At 42.5% G+C, this 21,298-nt stretch overlaps 1 long non-coding RNA gene across 2 annotated transcripts in view; it reads right to left on the reverse strand.

Moving 5' to 3' along the window:
- Positions 1-1,377: 1,377 nt before the first annotated feature.
- The window catches only part of LOC129626231 (uncharacterized), a 34,501-nt gene continuing 14,580 nt past the window's right edge, over positions 1,378-21,298 (reverse strand). The window contains exons 1-3 of one of the 2 annotated variants that reach the window (XR_008701847.1): positions 8,351-8,525; positions 2,754-2,953; positions 1,378-1,609 (exon numbers count right to left, since the gene is read on the reverse strand). This is a non-coding gene — a long non-coding RNA (uncharacterized LOC129626231). Of the gene's footprint in view, positions 1,610-2,753; positions 2,954-8,350; positions 8,526-21,298 lie in introns of those variants that run through there. The other variant, XR_008701848.1, reaches the window with a different exon arrangement.

Consider the following 21,298-nt stretch of genomic DNA (forward strand, 5'->3'; position numbering starts at 1 on the left):
TGTGAAACAAAAAAGAATGATCTATAACCTACCATTCTAATATAATTATTATGTTTGTGGCTTTTATATTCCCTTTTTAAAACTATACACATTCCTAGTTATCCTCATGTCTCATCCAGCTTACTTGACCACAGCTCTCCCAGGGAACACAGTTGTTCACAAGATTCTGGGGGATCTATTTTAAAAATGTTGAAAATGAAGGACCAAGGTTGATCTGCTCCCTTGCCCAATTAGCTTTCATTGAGAAAACTGGCAGCCTGCTTTCAGAAAAGTTTTGTTCACAGATAAAGGAAAAGTTGTGTGCAGAAAGTCTTCAACTACACAAGGATGAAAATGAAAATTAGGGAAGGTGGGTTTCTAAAAGAAAAGGTTGGTTTCTAAGGGAGAAGGTGTGTGACAAAAGCCTGGTCATGACTTATTCGGATGCGTCCATTCAAATCAGATGATCACAATTACATTAAATGGTGCAGATATGCATCCACGGGCTGGGTATAGAAGATAAAGAATCTTTGAGCAATGAACTTCCTTGTTGGTCCAGTGGCTAAGACTCTGTGATCAGAGTCAGGGAATGAGATCCCACATGCCATAACTAAGAGTTCACAGCTGCAACTCAAAATCCTGTGCAGAGCAGCCAGGACCTGGCACAGCCAAATAAACAAATAAATATAAACATTTAAAAATAGTCACTGAGCAGAGTCTCTTCTCTTAAAGATAATAATCAAGGTGGCACGATGAGACATAAGCTTGGACAACTGAAGGACATACAATACGTGCACAGGCATTTGTAAGAGCAGTGGAAGTCGGTGCCAGTGAGATTTATGACTTACAGTTCTCAGGAAGGGCTGCTTGGACACGAGGCCCTTCAGATACACTTGGAAGAACTGGCAAGATTTGGGAGGATGGAGAGAAAGAGGAAGGGCAAGTTGAGGGGCCAATTATAGCAGAGATGCAAAGATGTGCTGCCTTATAAAAGGCTGCTTGGGGCTTCCCACGTGGCTCAGTGGTAAAGAATCCACCTGCCAGTCCAGGAGACACAGGAGACATAGGTTTAATCCCTGGGTGGGGAAGATCCCCTGGAGAAGGAAATGGCAACCCACTCCAGTATTCTTGCCTGGAGAATTCCACAACAGAGGAGCCTGGTGGACTGCAGTCCATGAGGTCGCAGAGAGTCGGACACGATGGAGCACACACAGGGGTGGCATCTCCCAGCCCAGCTTCAGTTGTGGAGCAACAGGGCTTGAGTCAGGGGTTCTTATACTTTAGGGTCCTGAGACCCCTTGACACTTTTAAAAATTACTTAACATGTCAAAGAATTTTTGTATATGTGAGTAATTTCTATCCACATTTACTAGATTTGAAATTAAAAATGAGATATTGGAAAGATTTATTTATTTCTTGACTTAACAATAGCATACTCTTACAAGTCAATATAAGTAACATTTTGGGGAAAAATAATTCTGTTTTCTAAAACAAAACATTTTAGTAAGAAGAGTGGCATTGTTTTTACAAATCTTAGTAGAAGACAGCTGGCTTCTTTTATCTGCTTCTTCATTCAATCTGTTGCAGTTTTTTGTTTTGGTCAAAATAGCTGGAGGAAATCTGGCCTCACCTAGATTTATTAGAAAGGGTAGAAGTATTTGAATAGCATTTTCAGATCCTTGTGAATATTCTTTGATACTACACTAGAATTTGACAAGAAGTAATTTCTTAAAGGTTGGTTGCAGTTGTGGAATTTGAAACCTTATCAATGAATTTTGCCATGTTGTAATCCATTGGTCTCTTGTGCACTGAGGTTGGGTCTTTAACCTGTGTGTGGTTTTGTAACTTCATTCATGGGTCATTGGAAAATATTGGTTCAGTGAGTTGTACAGATCTTCCAAATGCTGCCATATTCCCTTAAAAAGCATCAAAAGATTACATGTCCCTCCATCTCATTAACAAGGCCTCTAAATACTGGGAAGTTCTCAAGCTCATGGTGGCAGATAGAGATTTTTATCATTGGCAGATAGTTCTGTAAGTATTATTCCTTGAAGTGACAAGGTCATGTCATTCTTGACATGAGAGACAATGCCTCACAAATACCTGAGTCTGAAGGACCATTGTTTGCTGGTCAACAGTCCTTTCAGGTAAAAGTCTATTCCATGAACAAAGAGCCTTGTTTGGCTCACAATTGAGATGACTGCACTTTGGTTTTCTTCCTTAGGCAGCAGAAGTGCCATATGTATACTTCTTGTCTTGTCATGCTAAGTATTGTTCATTTATGCTAAATATTGTTCAATACACTAAAGGTGTTCATTCAAGAATTGAGGTTTAATAATACTAATAATTGACCTCATCACATCAAGGACATTCTTAAGTTCTTACATGGCACTGACTTTTTTCAGTGACAGTCAAGACTCCCAGGAAAGATCACCAGCGCCACTGGAGTCTTGATTCACATACAGGAATTCTACCCACCTCTGCTGTTACACTATCAGTGCAAATATCAGGATGAAAATGGCAAATAATGCCTCATGTTATAATGAAAATCATTTTGGCCTCATCACCCCCCCTGAAATGGTCTTGGAGACCTCAGGGCTCTGTGGAACACACTTTGAGAACTACTGACTTAGCTTTATTAAGTGTATCTTATGCACCAGGCACTTCTCTGTGATTTAAACATATTAAATTATTTAGTTCTCACAATGATTCCCTTTAGGAGGTGATATTACTCTCCCACTTTACCCAGGAGGACACTGAGGTCCAGAGGTTACCTGTCCAAGGTCGCACAGGTGGGACGTGGCAGAGGCCTCATCTGGCTTCCATCCAGGGGTATCTGAGCCTTGCTTCTGATGGGCTGGATTATTGTCATTTGCATGGAGCCCAGGGCTGGTGGCTGCAGCTCCAGTCCACATTCATACTAAATGTGCGATCAGTCAGTGTAGTCAGTAATCTATAATCAGCCAGTGTCCTGCTAGGAAAGACGAACCGCAGACAAAAGCATTGGATTTTGGGGATTCTTACGAGTTCCTTGTGCTAGAGACCTCCACTGCCTTCAGCATCCACCTGCCCTTTCCCTACCCTTGGTGATTTGCAGTCCCAAGATAATGTGCACTTCTACAAGCCTGGTTCAGCCTGGAGGGAAGGAGAAGGGCCTTGTGGAGAAAGCTTCCTGAGGACCTTTGGAGTGGGGAATGCTGTCAGCCAGCCTGTGATATGTGTCCCCCAACCTCAGCATTCTCCATCCCTCTGGTTTCCTACTCCATCTTCTGCTTGAAGCCAAGAGCCAGGGTGTTCCCTGATGGAGCTGCCCATGATGGGGAGAAAGTGGGGTGTGGGTCTGGAAGGTGGCCAACACGATGAATGGGGAAGAGTTCCTCAATCGGCATGTTTTGTATTTCAACTTGGTTTACATCATATGCTTTATTCAAACAGCTGGAAGATATACTATTTGTCCACACCAGTGTTGGGGACGTATTTCAGACATGATGATGCTTCTCAGGGGCCTGTCAAGGCAAACAGAGCTTCTCCTACAGGGCTGCCTTTAGTTCCTGCTTTACAGGGTTTGGAACAATCCTCCTGCCCCTGGGAACCATAGCTCACTCTGTGTGTATGTGTGTGTTAGTTGCTCAGTCATGTCCAACTCTTTGTGACCCCATGGACCCTAGCCCGTCAGGCTCCACTGTCCATGGGATTCTCCAGGCACGAATACTGGAAGGGATTGCCATTTCCTTCTCCAGGGGATCTTCCCAACCCAGGGATTGAACCTTGGTCCCCTGCATTGGCAGGCAGATTCTTTACCAAATTCTGAGCCACCAGGGAAGCCCAGCCCATTCTGTACCCCTTCCCCCTCTCCCCAACTGACTCTGTGTCAGGGACTCTCCACCTGAAGTTCCTAAATGGCAGTGGAGGCTGGTACTTTTTTTCTGATCCTGGCATCATGCCTCCATTTGTCTGAGATCTCGATAAGTCTCTCTCTCCAGATGATTTCAGGATCTCAGTCTCAAATATTTCCTGCTTGTTCCCCAGTTCCCTCAGCCTTCCTGGTGGTGCCCATGACTCACTGGTTAACAACACCTGTCCTCTCTGAAGGTAAACATATTGACTAATTCAGTTCAGTTCAATTCAGTTCAGTCACTCAGTGGTGTCCGACTCTTTGCGACCCCATGAATCACAGCATGCCAGGCCTCTCTGTCCATTACCAACTCCTGGAGTTCACTCAAACTCACGTCCATCGAGTTGGTGATGCCATCCAACCACCTCATCCTCTGTCATCCCCTTCTCCTCCTGCCCCCAATCCCTCCCAGCATCAGGGTCTTTTCCAATGCTAGTAAATAGTTTAAATAATTGAAGAAAGGTGGGAGGAGCAGAATTGAAGCACTTTTCTGGATGGACCCAGAGCTGAGACATCTCTGTGTTATCTAGACACACCATCTGAAAGTCACTGCGGTGGTTAATCTTGAATTAACTTGGCCGGGCTATGGTGCAAAGTTGTTAGGTCAAACACTAGTTATATATTTTGCTGTGAGGGTCCTGAGGGTTCTTTTTAGATGCGATTAACATTGAAATCAGTAGACTTTAAGTAAAATAAATTAGCCTTCATAATGTGGGTGGATCTCATCCAATCAGTTGAAGGCCTTAAGAGAAAAGATTGAGGTCTCTCAAGGAGGAAGAATTTCTGCCTTCAGTCTGCCTTTGGACTTCTGTTGCAATATCAGTTCTTCCCTGAGTCTTCTGTCCTGTAAATTTAAGAATTGACATTCTCCACAATCACATGAGTCAATTCCTTAAAATAATTCTCTCTCCCTCTCTCTCTCCATAAACATATATACATGGACACATTCTATTGGTTCTGCTGGTTTCTCTGAACCCTAACCTAAATACACTGGAATCTAAGCTTACTGGGAAACTATTATTTGGTTCTCACAACAACTCTCTTTAGGTTAAAAAATTATGCACATCTTTTAAGGAATTGTAGTGATGAGTTTAATATTTCAAGCCCATGGCAGCATATTAGAATCAACTGGGGAGACTAAAAATTCTGATGCCTAGGCCCCACACCAGAAAATGAAGAATCTCTGGTGTTTGATCCAGGACTGGGGTTTTAAAAGCTCTAGGGCTATCCAAGTGCAAAGCCAGGGTCAAGGACCAGTGAATTTTCCAGAGGGAAAGGCAGTGCTGAGAAAGCACAAAGACAGTCTTTCTTCCTGGGGCATCAAATGCAGCCACCTATAAGGGACAAATTAACCAGGAACAATATTCATGCTGATTACACCTCTTCACCCCTGGCATTCACCGCCAGCTCACTGGAACGTTCAGTTTCCAGAAACCTATAATTTATGGAATTCTTTGAAGATGCCTCTGTGAATAATGCATGTCTATCCACCGTCCATCAAATGATTTTGTCATTCCAAGTGGGTATGGCCAATATGAATAGTCAGAATTGAGCTCCTGCTGGACTTGAAGGAGGATCACCCTTCTATTCATAATTACCTTATGTCATTGGGAAAAAAAGAGCTCTGCCCTGGATTCACAAAAGACGTTGGCTTGACACGTTACCTTACCTTAAGCATAGGCTACTGTACAGGTTAAAAAAAATAATATCTTTTGAAACTGACTGGAGTTATATTCATTTCCCCCTAAGATAAATAGATTCTGTTGAACATATTCATTTTTTCAAAGACCATTCAGTATCCAGGAACGTGCATCTGATCTTTAGGTGGGTGGTGCTGTCATAGAGAGATGAAGTGAGTGAAGGCAAATTAGCGAAGGTTGTGCCCCAGGACTAACCTCTCCTTGGTCTGAAGGGCTAGCCCATTGTCGCTACCAAGGTTCCCTCTGTGAGATCCTTGGCCTCTGACCCTTGTCCTAATTTATTGAGGTGAAGCTGAGAAGTGGAGCTATTTTTACTTTTGGGCACAATGACAGTCAGCACCACATGGAGAATAAGTGTGCTGGGCAGCAAAGATACAAGGGATGTGAACGTGGGCGTTCATTCTTTACCCATTGCAGTGGCTCCAAGGGGTGTTTCCCATCCCAGCCGGGGTTCCAGGCTGGGAAGGGGTGTGTGCACGATGTGGAGGAACACACTACTGCATACCCGCTGCGACGCAACCCCGACCTGTGAAAATGCTACCCTCCACCTGTGACTGTCTGCCTGTCATGTGCGACAATGCTACCTCTTTGCAGGGTATGCTTATCATGATGAGCTCATGTCATTCTCATTCTGTTCTAGGAATATCATTGAAAAACTAGGAATATCATTGAAAAAGACCCCTATTCTGGGAAAGATTGAGGGCAGGAGGAGAAGGGGATGACCAAGGATGAGATGGTTGGATGGCATTACCGACTCAATGGACATGAGTTTGAGCAAATTCCAGGTGATGGTGAAGGACAGGGAAGCCTGGCGTGCTGCACTACATGGGGTCACAAAGAGTTGGACAATTCTTAGTGACTGAACTACAACCAAAGAATATCATTCTTTGGGGGCAAAAGAAATCTTGAAGAAATAATGACATCCAGTCTTGTGTCTGTCCTCACACAATTAAGGAATGGTAGCCCTATGGCTGGAACTCAGTCCTAACACCTATTTCAATACTCTTAAAAACCAACGTGATATTTATCTGCTCTTTTTAACCGGGAAAGAGGTAGTGTTTATGTTTGCCTGTGGAAGGAGGAACAGGTCCTCTGAAGAGAGAGAGAGGTTAGGGGTAGCTGGTTACATACTTGCTTTGGGTCCTGGGAGCAGGTGGAATTCCAGGGCCTTCTCACCTGTGAGGCTGCCCAAGTGCTCTCAGTGTATCTGGTTCCTGCCTAGCAGGGAAAGTGGGTCTAGGGGTGTTTCTTTCATACTGAACCAGTCCTGAAGGGTCCCTGTGGCTGCCGTGATTAGACATTTTTCCAAAATATAGAAAGAACTTATACAACTTAACATAAAACAATCCAGTTAAAAATTGGCAGAAGACCTGATTAGACATTTTTAAAAAGATAAATAGATGGCCAATAGACAAATGAAAGGATGCTCAGCATCCCTAATCATCAGGGAAATGCAAATCAAGAACACAATGCTGTATCACCTCACACCTGCCAAATGGCTATTATAAAAAAGACAACAAATAACAAATGTTGATGAGGATATAGAGAGAATGGAACCCTTGTGCACTGTTGAGAATGTAAATCGATACAGCCAGTATGAAAAACAGTATGGAGGTTCCTTAAAAAACTAAAAATAGAACCATCATATAATTCAGCAGTTCCACTTCTGGCTAGTTTTCCAAAGAAAATACTAATTTGAAGAGCTACATGCATCCCTATGTTCATTGCAGCATTACTTAATTGCCATGATATGCAAGCAACATAAGTGTCCATTGATAGATAAATAGAGAAAATATTATATACATATATATATATATATATATACACACACATATACATTTGTATGGCTTTAAAGGTGGCACTAGTGGTAAAGAATCCACCTGTCAATTCAGGAGACACAAGAGGCATGGGTTCTATCCATGGGTCAGGAAGATCCCCTGGAGGAGGAATATATATATATATATATATATATATATATATATATATAAAATATTCAGTTCAGTTCAGTTGCTCAGTCATGTCTGACTCTTTGCAACCCCATGGACTGCAGCACACCAGACTTCCCTGTCCATCACCAACTCCAAGAGCTTACTCAAACTCATGTCCATCAAGTCAGTGATGCCATCCAACCATCTCATCCTCTGTCATCCCCTTCTCCTCCCACCTTCAATCTTTCCCAGCATCAGGGTTTTCTCCAATGAGTCTGTTTTTCCCATCAGGTGGCCAAGGTATTGGAGTTTCAGCTTCAGCATCAGTCCTTCCAAAGCATATTCAATATTAATTGAATATTCAAGTAATATAGAATATCCAAGTAATGTAGCATATTACTCAGCCATACAAAGAATGAAATCTTGCTATTTTTGACAACATAAATGAACCTAGAGAGTAAGTCAAATAAGTCCAACAGAGAAGTAAAAATATCATGATTTCACTTACATGTGGAATCTAAAACAAAACAAATATACATAGCAGAACAGAAACAGATTCATAGACACAGAGAACACACAGGTGGTTGTCAGAGAAGAGGAGGAGGAAGGGTTGAGTGAAATAGGAGACTGAGAATAAGATGCAAACTTCAGCTACAAAATAAATGAGTCATGGAGATAAAACATACAGTCGATAACATTGTAATAACTCTGTATGGGGCAAATGGTAACTAGAGGTACCGTGGTGATCATTTTGTAATGTATAGAAATAGTGAATCACTATGTTGTATCCTTGGAAGTAATACAGTGTTGTTGGGCTTCCCAGGTAGTACTAATGATAAAGAACCTACCTGCCAATGCAGGAGACTTAAGAGACACAGGTTCAATCCCCGGGCTGGGAAGATCACCTGAAGGAGGGCAGAGCAACTCATTCCAGTATTCTTGCCTGGAGAATCCCATGGACAGAGGAGCCTGACAGGAGTCGGACACGATTCCAAAGAGTTGGACATGACTGAAGCGAATTAGCAGCACATGCTGTGTACTTGGAAGTAACATAGTATTGTAGGTCAGCTACACTTCAATAAAAAGCAAACAAAACAAAACACGGAAAGAGAAAAATAGCCTTAAAAAAGGCAAGAGAAAAAGAAATACGAAACTGGAAGGCTACCTTACCCAACCAGAAATTGAAAAGCAGAAAATACTCTTCCTATCAGAGTAATGAAACTTCCTTCTATTCCTAGTTTTCAAAAAGCTTTTATCATGAATAGATGTTTATTATTAAATGTATCTTGGAAAAAAAAGATACATATACATATATACAGATATATATATGCATATATATATATTTAAAAAAACATAAAAACACTTTAAGAAAACATCAAAATATTAGTGGCGATCATCTCTGGGAAGTGAGATTAATGGTGGTTTTCTTTTCTAATTTTTAACTTGGCTGTATTTCTAAATTTTCTACATTGAAGACATGTTTGGTACCAGAATAAACTCAAATGTGATTAATGTACACAAAAGACCTCCATAGAGATTGTCCCACTAGTTTTCAGTCAGAAGATAGATAAAAGTAGGCAAAGGCTGACATATTTCCCATCTCCATCTCTTACTCATTCCTTTGTTCAGCATGTATTGAGAGACTCTGTCCCAAGGATGTACAAGCCCTGGGCACCCAAGGTTGAGCATGCCTTTGTCTCCCAGCAAGCACTGCTGAGTTCTGAAGGGCAAGGTCAGACATGACTTGGAGATGAAACAGATGAAATGGAGTAGAGACCCCAGCAAGATAGTAGGAGGGGCGAAATCATGAGGAAGGGGTTTAGAATCAAACCGCTTATCCACCAGAGACATTCAGAGGGCTCAAACAAACCTTGTGCACACCGGGACCCAGAGACCCCACAGAGATGGAGCCAGAATTGTGTTTGAGTGCCTCCTGTCAAGGTATAGGTCAGCAGTGGCCTGCCTCAGGGGCAGAGGCTCTGGGTGCAGCAGACCTGGGTAAGGCATAAGCCCTCTTGGAGGAGGTCGCCATAAACCCCACCACAGAGCTGCCAGAACTTACACAGGACTGGGGAAACAGACTCTTGGAGGGGACAGATAGAATCTTGTGTGCACCAGGACCCAGGAGAAAGGAGCAGTGACCCCACAAGAGACTGACCCAGACTTGCCTGTGAGTGTCTGGGAGTCTCTGGCAGAGGCATGGCTGATGGTGGTCTATGGCAGGGTCAGGGGCACTGAGTGTAGCAGTGCTTGCATGGGATCTTTTGAAGGAGGTCACCATTATCTTCATTACCTCCACCCTTGTTTGGCCTCAGGTAAAACAACATGGAGGGAACACACCCTGCCCATCAACAGAAAATTGGATTAAAGATTTACTGAGCATGGCCCCGCCCATCAGAATAAGACACAGTTTCCCCCTCAGTCAGTCTCTCCCCTCAGGAAGCTTCCATAAGCCTCTTATCCTTCTCCATCAGAGGGCAGACAGACTGAAAACCACAATCACAGGAAACTAAACAAACTGGTCACATGGACCACAGCCTTGTCTAACTCGATGAAACTATGAGCCATGCCATGTAGGGCCACCCAAGATGGATGGGTCATGGTGGAGAGTTCTGACAAAAAGTGGTCCACTGGAGAAGGGAATGGCAAACCACTTCAGTATTCTTGCCTTGAGAACCCCATGAACAATATGAAAAGGCAAAAAGATAGGACACTGAAAGATGACCTCTCCAGGTTGATAGGTGTCCAATATGCTACTGGAGAAGAGTGGAGAAATAACTCCAGAAAGAATGAAGAGACAGAGCCAAAGCAAAAACAACACCCAGTTGTGGATGTGACTGGTGATAGAAGTAAAGTCCGATGCTGTAAAGAACAATATTACATAGGAACCTGGAATGTTAGGTCCATGAATCAAGGCAAATTGGAAGTGGTCAAACAGGAGATGGCAAGAGTGAACATCGACATTCTAGGAATTAGCGAAATAAGATGGACTGGAATGGGTGAATTTAACTCAGATGACCATTATATCTACTACTGTGGGCACGAATCCCTTAGAAGAAATGGAATAGCCATAATAGTCAACAAAAGAGTCCAAAATGCAGTACTGAGATGCAATCTCAAAAAGGACAGAATGATCTCTGTTCATTTCCAAGGCAAACCATTCAATATCATGGTAATTCAACTCTATGCCCCGACCAGTAATGCTGAAGAAGCTGAAGTTGAACAGTTCTATGAAGACCTACAAGACCTTCTAGAACTAACACCCAAAAAAGATATCCTTTTCATTATAGGGGACTAGAATGCAAAAGCAGGAAGTCAAGAAACGCCTGGAGTAATAGGCAAATTTGGCCTTGGAGTACAGATGAAGCAGGGCAAAGGCTAACAGAGTTCTGCCAAGAGAACGCACTGGTCATAACAAACACCCTCTTCAAACAATACAAGAGAAGACTCTACAGATTGACATCACCAGATGGTCAACACCGAGATCAGATTGATTATATCCTTTGCGGCCAAAGATGGAGAAGCTCTATACTCAGCAAAAACAAGACCTGGAGTAGACTGTGGCTCAGATCATGAACTCCTTATTGCCAAATTCAGACTTAAATTGAAGAAAGTAGGGAAAACCACTAGACCATTCATGTAAGATATAAATCAAATCCCTTACCATGGAAATGACAAATAGATTTAAGGGATTAGATCTGATACAGTGCCTAATGAACTATGGACTGAGGTTCATGACATTGTACGGAAGGCAGTGATCAAGGTCATCCCCAAGAAAAAGAAATGCAAAAAGGCAAAATGATTGTCTGAGGAGGCCTTACAGATAGCTGAGAAAAGAAGAGAAACTAAAGGCAAAGGAGAAAAGGAAAGGTATACCCATCTGAATGCAGAATTCCAAAGAATAGTAAGGAGAGATAAGAAAGCTTCCTCAGTGATCAATGCAAAGAAACAGAGGAAAACAATAGAATGGGAATGACTAGGGATCACTTCAAGAAAATTAGAGATACCAAAGGAACATTTCCTGCAAAGATGGATGCAATAAAGGACAGAAATGGTATGGACCTAACAGAAGCAGAAGATATAAGAAGAGGTGGCAAGAATACACAGAACTATACAAAAAGGATCTTCATGACCCAGATAACCACAATGGTGTGATCACTCACCTACAGCCAGACATCCTGAATGAGAGGTCAAGTGGGCCTTAGGAAGCATCACTACGAACAAAGCTAGTGGAGGTGATGGAATTCCAGTTGAGTTATTTCAAATCCTAAAAGATGATGCTGTGAAAGTGCTGCCCTCAATATGCCAGCAAATTTGGAAAACTCAGCAGTGGCCACAGGCCTGGAAAAATATCAGTTTTCATTCCAATCCTTAAGAAAGGCAATGCCAAAGAATGTTCAAACTACCCCACAACTGAACTCATCTCACATGCTAGCAAAGTAATGCTCAAAATCCTCCAAGCCAGGCTTCAACAGTATGTGAACCTTGAACTTTCAGATGTTCAAGTTGGATTTAGAATAGGCAGAGGATCAGAGATCAAATTGCCAACATCCGTTGAATCATTGAAAAAGCGACAGAGTTCCAGAAAGACATCTACCTGTGTTTTATTGACTATGCCAAAGCCTTTGACTGTGTGGATCACAACAAACTGTGAACAATTCTAAAAGAGATGGGAATATCAGACCACCTGACCTGTCTGCTGAGAAATCTGTATGCAGGTCAAGAAGCAATAGTTAGAACTGGACATGGAACAATAGATTGGTTCCAAATCGGGAAAGCAGTACATCAAGGCTGTATATTGTCACCCTGCATATTTAACTTACATGCAGAGTACATCATGCGAAATGCAGGGCTGGATTAAGCACAAGCTGGAATCAAGATTTCTGGGAGAATCAATAACCTAAGATATGCAGATGACACCACCCTTATGGTAGAAAACAAAGAAGACCTAAAGTGCCTCTTGATGAAAGTGAAAGAGGAGAGTGAAAATGTTGGCTTAAAACTCAACATTCAGAAAACTAAGATCATGGCATCCGGTCCCATCACTTCATGGCAAATAGATGGGGAAACAATGGAAACAATGAGAGACTTTTATTTGGTCTCCAAAATTACTGCATATGGTGAATGCAGCCATGAAATTAAAAGATGATTGCTCCTTGAAAGAAAAGCTATGATCAAATAGACAGCATATTCAAAAGCAAAGACATTACTTTGCCAACAAAGGTCCATCTGGTCAAAACTATGGTTTTACCAGTAGACATGTATGGATGTGAGAGTTGGACTATAAAGCTGAGCTGAAGAATTGATGCTTTTGAACTGTGGTGTTGGAGAAGACTCTTGAGAGTCTCTTAGACTGCAAGGAGATCTAACCAGCCCATCCTAAAGGAAATCAGTCCTGAATATTCATTGGAAGGACTGATGCTGAAGCTGAAACTCCAATACTTTGGCTACCTGATGCAAAAACCTGACTCATTTGAAAAGACCCTGATGGTGGGAAAGATTGAAGGTGGAAGGCGAAGGAGACGACAGAGGATGAGATGGTTGAACAGCATCACCAACTTGATGGACATGAGTTTGAGTAAGCTCCAGGAATTGGTGATGGACAGGGAAGCCTGGCATGCTGTGGTCCATGGGGTTGCAAAGAGTCAGATACGACTGAGTGACTGAACTGATACGTGGGTGCAAGCTGCTATGAGAGTCAGAGGATGTGGTTGGGTGAGGTGTTAGAAAATAGGCCCTGAGTTAATACTAAAGAATGACTGTTTGCCTAGACTAAGAAGATAAGAACAGTCTCAGGAGATCTGGACCCTGTGTGGAGACATGAAGGACAAATACTGGAGGCTGGCAAATGATTTCCTGTGACTAGAGAGTAAGATGGATGGAAAGATAGTAATAGGAGAGGAACCACAGAATTTTCGGTGGTCCTAATCATGCTAAATTATTAGGGCTTTTTTTTTTTTTCCCTCTCAAAGTCAGTGTTGATCAAATCGTGGGTCCTGAAATAAATTGGTGGGTTATAGCCTGCATTTGGAGAAGGAAATGGCGACCCACTCCAGTATTCTTGCCTGGGAAATCCCATAGACAGAGGATCCTGGCAGCCTATAGTCTATGGGGTTCCCAAAGACTCAAACACAACTGAGTGAGCACTACTACTACAAGCCTGAGTTTTTAAAAAAAAACGCACAAAGTAGAGGGATGGGGAGGGATAAATTTGGAGCTGGGGATTTACAGACACATACTACTATACTATTGTGTATAAAACAGATAATCAACAAGGATCTACTGTATAGTCAGCGATTCTAAGTTGACCTCCTGAAAATACTACATTTTATAATCAAAGCTGCATACCCACTTGTTAAATAGGATGATACTATGGTTATTTAACATTTTTTAAAACAAACTCCACCCATGTTTAGTGATAGTAAGATGTTCAGGTTTGTTTATTATTACTTGCTTTTTTATTCCTTTTACTATTTTTTTATTCTTCACTAGTTTTTTTTTTTTTTAATTCAAAATACTGCTGGTTGATTTAACTTGTCCTTACCAATAAAGTTTCTCATTATCAACAAAGGATAGCAAGCAACCTGTGTCCGTGTGTGCTAAGTGGCTTCAGTTGTTTCTGACTCTTTGTGACCCCATGGACTATAGCCCTCCAGGCTCCTCTGTCCATGGGGATTCTCCGGGCAAGAATACTGGAGTGGGTTGCCGTGCCCCTCTTCCAGGGGATCTTCCCAACCCAGGGATTGAACCTGCATATCCTGCATCACAGATAGATTCTTTACCACTGAGCCACCAGGGAAGGCCCACTTAGGTTGTATACAGGCACTAAAAATAGAGTGATCCAGACTCAAGTTTGGTGCTTAGGGAGGGAGAACACTGAGACATGGAGGAAGAAGATATGCAAACACTTAGGAAACCAAAATAATCTTTGCTAAAGAGGTCAGTGGGATATTCCTCGGAAGTCAGTGGACACTGGTCAGCAGAGATTTTGAGAAGGGACGAATCAGCTGCGTTTCCAATTCCAGGCGGGGGGCAGATCCATTCCTTTTACCTGAAATTGGACTTTAATCAGCCTCCTTTTGTAATTTCCTCAATGGTTAAAACAGAATCGTAGTTGTTCACAGGTCATATTGTTTATAAGGACAAATCTACCATATAAATGCTGGCTTTGTGATTCTATTAAAATTCTGTTGAATAAATAAATGCTTATGCTTTTTTTTTTTTTTTTTAATAAACCAAGGCACCATCAGAGGGAGGGTGGGAGATGATAGTACCAGAAAGGCATTCCGTTCCTTTCCCTTTATAGGAAAGGCAATGGAACTATCCTGCACAGCAGCCACATAGCAAAGTTCTGTCTCACGTCCAACACTGACTAATTATCAAGTTCCGCTCTCTACTGACTCATCTGGAAGATCCCTGCTCTACATAGGAGCTTCTTTATATTTCTAAAGCTTGTTGTCTGCAAGGAATTTTTTTTTTTTTTTGGTCCTCTTGCCTTTTAACTCTGAATCCATGGTGAAATTTCAAGCACTGATATCTTTTCTAATAAAACAATGACCTGGTCAGATGCACCAAGATTTGTCCCGGTGGAGAAAGCTTGCTCAGCCTTGAGATGTTTGAAGCCCTGCAGCCCTGACTTCCTCCTCATTCTGCTGGATGGTCTCAGGAGCCCACTCCTCCTTTGGCAGGAAATGGAGAGAAGGTCAGCCAGGAGACCTTCCTGCATCCTGGTCTGTGATTCTCTTTAACTGTGGAATTGCCAAAAAAAAAAAAAAAAATCAGGGGGTCTTTTTCCCTTTTCTCACCAAGATGTTGAGCGATCATCTAAATATACTAGCTAATAGAACACGACTGGTCGGGGGACTGGATCTTTCTGGCAGGGTCTGAATTTGTTTTCCCTGCAGGCTGGAACTCTGATAAATTGAGTTCTCTCATTTTTCCAGAGCAACTGGAAACTGACTCTGCCATAGGTCAGTGATGCCTCACCAGGGCACTTACTTCCTGTGTGGTCAGCTGATGGGGGAAAGGGAGGTAACCAGGGAACTGGCAACAATCCAGTTTTAGGGAGCTGAAGTGTGCCATTTTGGAGAAAAGATGGCAATGAAAATATCAGTGGAAAGCAATAAACAGAGGAGAAGTGACGGTTTGGAAGAATTGTCAGTGTATGTACTTGGACTAGAGCTTTGAACTGATGATGTATTAAGCCCCTTTTCTCGCTTCAAAAAAGTGTTTTTCGGAAGAACTGTCAACAGATCCTAGTAGGAGAGGACAGTGAAGACAGACCCTGGCGAGCAGGTGAAGCTCTCCGGCCCCCTGGTCCATCGTACCTGCCAGCCCATCACACTGGAGGAGATTCTGATGTTGCCGACAGACAGGGAACAGGAAGTTGCTTGTAACACCTGTTAGCCCTGTGCATGCCGCTTTGTCGCTTTCTTTTTCCCTTTTGACTATTCATCTGACATGGCATGAGAAGGGACCATGCGGTGTGGGAAGAGGGGATAATTACCAGATTTGAGCAGCGACGGGACCATCTCTGTTCTATCAAATGAAGGGTTGCTGCGTGTGATGCCCACCACTGGGCAATGTGCTCCACCGTCCCGGAAAATGCACATCACCGGAAGCTGAAGCTAAACGCCGGTAAGGACTCAGGACACTCGTGGAGGTTCCAGGACTCAGTGCTTTTGGTGTTATCTTAATGAGCTGTGGAAGTCAGAATAATCAAATCTTTAAGCTGTGTCCAATTTCCTTTAAGAGAGAGAGCCTGAGGCAAAACACCGCGGGTTTCTGGAGGAGGCAGCTAAGCTGGTACTGAGGGTTGTTATCATCAGGAAAGGAGAGGTGACACTGAGCCTGTCACTTGCCCTGCCCAACCAACCTGGGGCTGTGTCATGTGAGGGAGGGGAAACGAGCCTATGATCTTTGAGAAGCTAGCCAAAAACGATTCTTCTTTTGGCCTAAAATATCCTAAAAATGAAGTCAATGTGAGCTGAAGAGAGGGTCAGGATTTGAGAAGAGGAACTCATATAACCGGATGGTTAATTATCCATATGACTTTGGGACTTGTGTGTGTGTTTCAGTTCAGTTTAGTTCAGTTGCTCAGTCATGTCTGACTCTTTGCAACCCCATGAATCGCAGCACTCCAGGCCTCCCTGTCCATCACCAACTCCCGGAGTTCACTCAAACTCACGTCCATCGAGTCAATGATGCCATCCAGCCATCTCATCCTCTGTCATCCCCTTCTCCTCCTGCCCCCAATCCCTCCCAGCATCAGAGTCTTTTCCAATGAGTCAACTCTTTGCATGAGGTGGCCAAAGTACTGGAGTTTCAGCTTTAGCATCATTCCTTCCAAAGAACACCCAGGGCTGATCCCCTTTAGAATGGACTGGCTGGATCTCCTTGCAGTCCAAGGGACTCTCAAGAGTCTTCTCCAACACCACAGTTCAAAAGCATCAATTCTTCAGTGCTCAGCTTTCTTCACAGTCCAACTCTCACATCCATACATGACCACTGGAAAAACCATAGCCTTGACCACATGGGCCTTTGTGGGCAAAGTAATGTCTCTGCTTTTCAATATGATATCTAGGTTGGTCATAACTTTCCTTCCAAGGAGTAAGCATCTTTTAATTTCATTGCTGCAGTGATTTTGGAGCCCCAAAAACTAAAGTCTGACACTGTTTCCACTGTTTCCCCATCTATTTCCCATGAAGTGATGGGACCAGATGCCATGATCTTCGTTTTCTGAGTGTGTGTGTTTAAGGTTTAGTTATTAGATAGAGTGGTACAAAGAATGTACTTGTGTAAGATTTTTTAGCTTCATGGGACATTATGCACAAATTTGCTCTTTTAATGGGGCTTCCCGGGTGCTCGGCTGTAAAAGAATCTGCCTGCAATGCAGGAAACCCTGGGTATAATCACTGGGTGGGCAAGATCCCCTGGAGAAGGAAATGGCAACCCACTCCAGTATTGTTGCCTGGAGAATTCCATGGACGAGGAGCCTGGCAGGCTACAGTCCATGGGGTCGCAAAGAGTTGGACATAACTGAGCAGCTAACACACACACACACACACACACACACGCACATACTTTTAACAGATACATAAATTGAATATTAACTCTAGTGCATTTATATGGCTTTTCCAACTTTTACCCCCAAGTAGGGATTTTTCCCTTAAATCAAAATCCATGCGTATATGAAATACTCTCAGATATGAATCACATTCTACTTTTATTTGGAGAAAATAGAAACTATTTTTATTATAAAATAATCAAAGAAACAATATTAAAATGAAAACTATTAATACAAAGATTTTTGAATCACATCTTGATGAATTTTATCATTTGTGGAATATCCCTCTCTTGGTAAGATTCAGTTTTGTGTTTTTTTTTTACCCTGATTTCTATTTTGTACACTATTATTTATACTAGGACATTGTGTTTTTTATATTTATATATATATATATTATATATATCATATATAATATATATATATATTATATAAATGTTTTTTATATTTATATATATTAGGACATTGTGAGGGGTAGAAAATGCTTCTCTCAGTTGATTTTGAGAGGTAATCTTCTGACCCAGTCCCTAAGAAAAGCTATGTAAAACATGCCCTCAAATGGATTTAAAGGTATCAAATCAAATGAAGGCTTTTCAGAAATAGATTAAAAAACAGGAAGCGGCTGCATCTCTTCTTTTTGAATTAATTAAATCACAAAGCCCATGTCAGTGAATGTTTGATTACCCTCTCTTTAAGTTATTGGATTAACAAAAATATCATTTTCCCAATTAGTCAAAATGGAATGTGGAATTAGGAAGCATTTATATGAACTTATAATGATCATTTTCTCAGATACAGGATGTTGGCCTGCCCTGGGTAACACTCATATCATGAAGCTCTTCTGAAGGAGAGAGGAATCTTTGGAATGTCTCGACTTAGCATTTTGAAGGCTTTTTAGTGTTAAAGGCTTCCAAGTGAAATTGATTTTCCATTGAAAAATCATCCATTTGTTTTCCCACAACCGTGCACTTCTGCATCTTCTTCTTTTTTTTTTTTTTGGCTAAGCTGTGTGACATGTGTGGTCTGACCAGGGATGGGACAGTGACCCCTCTGTTGGAAGCATGGGGTCACTAGACCATCAGGAAAGTCCCCGTTTGCATCTTTAGTTCCTCACCATTGACATCCAAACCACTGACGAGCGCCTTGGCTCCTAAGTACTTCAACTTCTTGGGTCCAGCCTTCTGTCCCAATGTTCATTCTTCCCGTTTGGGAACAATCTTTTGCTACCCACTCCTCCCTCAATATGAAGGTCAAATTTCAAGGTCCACCCTCTACAAAGTACTTCTCCTGTTTACACATGAACTCAGCTTCTGTTTGAATCCATTTTTGCAAAATTGAATTTAGTCTCATTGCCCCGAGCCTTCTGTAAGTTTCTAGGGGAGAATTTGCACTCTTTAACATTCTATCCTTGTTGAACATGGCACATTTTAAAGATCTATGATTTATATAGAGCTGTACTGAAAACTGATGGCTTTCCTGTTCTGTCCCCCAACCCCAGCCCGTGTATCTGTGCACAGGTGAAATCAAAAGGCTCAAGGCATAAGCAGCTTAGAGGGGACAGTGTGTCTCCCACAGTTGCCTGATATATGTTAGTAAGGGTAAACTTGCTTCAGGGGTTTATCAGCTGATCCTGAGTGTACTTGCAGCCCTGGTGGAGCATGAACCCCTGCCCCATGGGCTGCCTCTACCAGGGATCTTCGGATGGAGTCACCACCCAGCCACAGGCAAGAGGAAAAGGTCAGCATCCCCTAGGCTGGGCTGCTCTCTCCACCTCTTATCCTCTGGCTGCCTCTGACGACAGGCTGTCACTCAGCAGAATTTCTAAAAATGGTGTTGGAAAGGAAGGAATTCGCTGTGGACTATTTAATAATTTAGGATAGTGGATCTCAATCTGGGGGAGCTTATATTCTTGGGAAATGTTAAATGTTAGCCTTGCTGGGGATTTCCAGAAAGTGTACATGGTAAATCAGCAACTTCCCTGCCTTCATTACGATGATTCTGAGGGTGAAATGACACCGTCACGTGGCGTTTGAGGAGATGGAGTGGAGGGAGGACCAGGGAAATGTGAGACTATGAGGGCAAATTGTAAAATGTGGTTGCTTCCTGTTAGCCTCTCCCAAAGACTGTGGGTCGTGAAAAGCATATTTGAAGTCAAACATCGCTTTAACTGACTGCTGTGGGATTGGTGCAAATCAGCCAACTTTACTTTCCCCTTGTCTTCTTATCTAAACAATGTGGTAAGAATAATTCCTGCTCAAGTGAAATAGTTGCTAACATTTTTAGGAGCTTATGACATGTTAGGCATTGTCCCCGAAGCTTGATATATATGAACTCCTTCAATCCTCAAGCCTACAAAATAGGTCTTTTTATTATGCCCATTTTACAGATGTGAAAGCTGAGGCACAGAAAGCAAGCAACTTGTACATGGTAGGACAGGAACTCAAACCCAGGCCCTCTGCTTCCAAGGCCACATCGGTCCACCTCCTCCCCAAGATTTCACAGGATGTTTGCTCAGGCCAGATTACTTCTTTCTGTCTGATGTAAAATACACATATCAGATGCTATAGCATTGAAGGCAATGCTGATATTAACATATACCATGTATTCTAGTCTTTAACTGGCTTTTGTGTCACTGTGTTTTGAGGGATTTGATTTGATCCATGTTCTATTCAAATCCATGGAATCATGAGCCACACAATAAGAGGATTATAAATTTTCTGAAATGTAGAGCTGAAAGAGCAAAAGTAATCTGTCCCCTGGAGATCAAATTTAAAACCTTTTAGCACTCAGAGATTGTGTTGCCTGCATGCCGGCCAGAGGGTGCTGGCGAGGCAGCTCAGGCAGAGATATCAAGAACGGGGATTTGAACCTCAGCTCTGCCACTGTGAGTTCTACGACAGTGGGTGAGATGTTAGCTAGTTGTAGTCAGGATTTTCCAGAATAGATTTTCTTTTCAAAATTAGTAGATACTGGGGACTTCCCTGGTGATCTAGTGGTTAAAACTCTATCTTGAAATGCAGGGTACATGGGTTCAAGCCCTGGTCCAGGAACTAAGATCCCACATGCCTTGGGGCAACTAAATTCTTTCATTGCAACTACTGAGCGCAGGAGCTCTGGATCCTGAGAGTTGCAACTAGAGAGCCCATGTGCCACAATGAAAGATCCCGTGTGCTGCAGCTAAGACCCAATGCCAAATAAACACATAATTGGTAGATATTGTAACTAAAGCAGGCAGACAAAAGCAGATCTTTCCCAAATAGTGAGTTTGTGTTTGTGTTGAAGTAACGGGTAAGAGACAGAGTATGAGACAGAAAATAAAGGACAAAATATGTATTATATATGAATTAGGTAAAACTTCAGGGAGGAGAGAGAGTAGTGACTTGGCAGAAAACAGAATAAAATGCCTTCTGGGCAAGAGAGGAAACTTCCAGTGGTTGATCCTGAAAGGAACCCCAGAAGCTCATGGGCTTGACTCTGGCCTCTCCCAGGCCAGCCTGGGCCTCACGCAGACATAGATCTGAGCTGATTTGTAAGGCAGGTGCCTGCCATTGGCAGAGGGAGAGAGCAATGGGAGAGCATGCCTCTAACTCATTTTCTCAGAGCTTGTAGTTGTTTGGTCGCTAAGTTGTGGCTGACTCTTTGCAACCCTGTGGACTGTAGCACATCAGGCTTCCCTGTCCTTCACTATCTTCCGGAGTTTGCTCAAATTCATGTCCATTGAGTCGGTGATGCT

Source organism: Bubalus kerabau, chromosome 13 (assembly GCF_029407905.1).
Source record: "Bubalus kerabau isolate K-KA32 ecotype Philippines breed swamp buffalo chromosome 13, PCC_UOA_SB_1v2, whole genome shotgun sequence".
Taxonomy (NCBI): domain Eukaryota; kingdom Metazoa; phylum Chordata; class Mammalia; order Artiodactyla; family Bovidae; genus Bubalus; species Bubalus kerabau.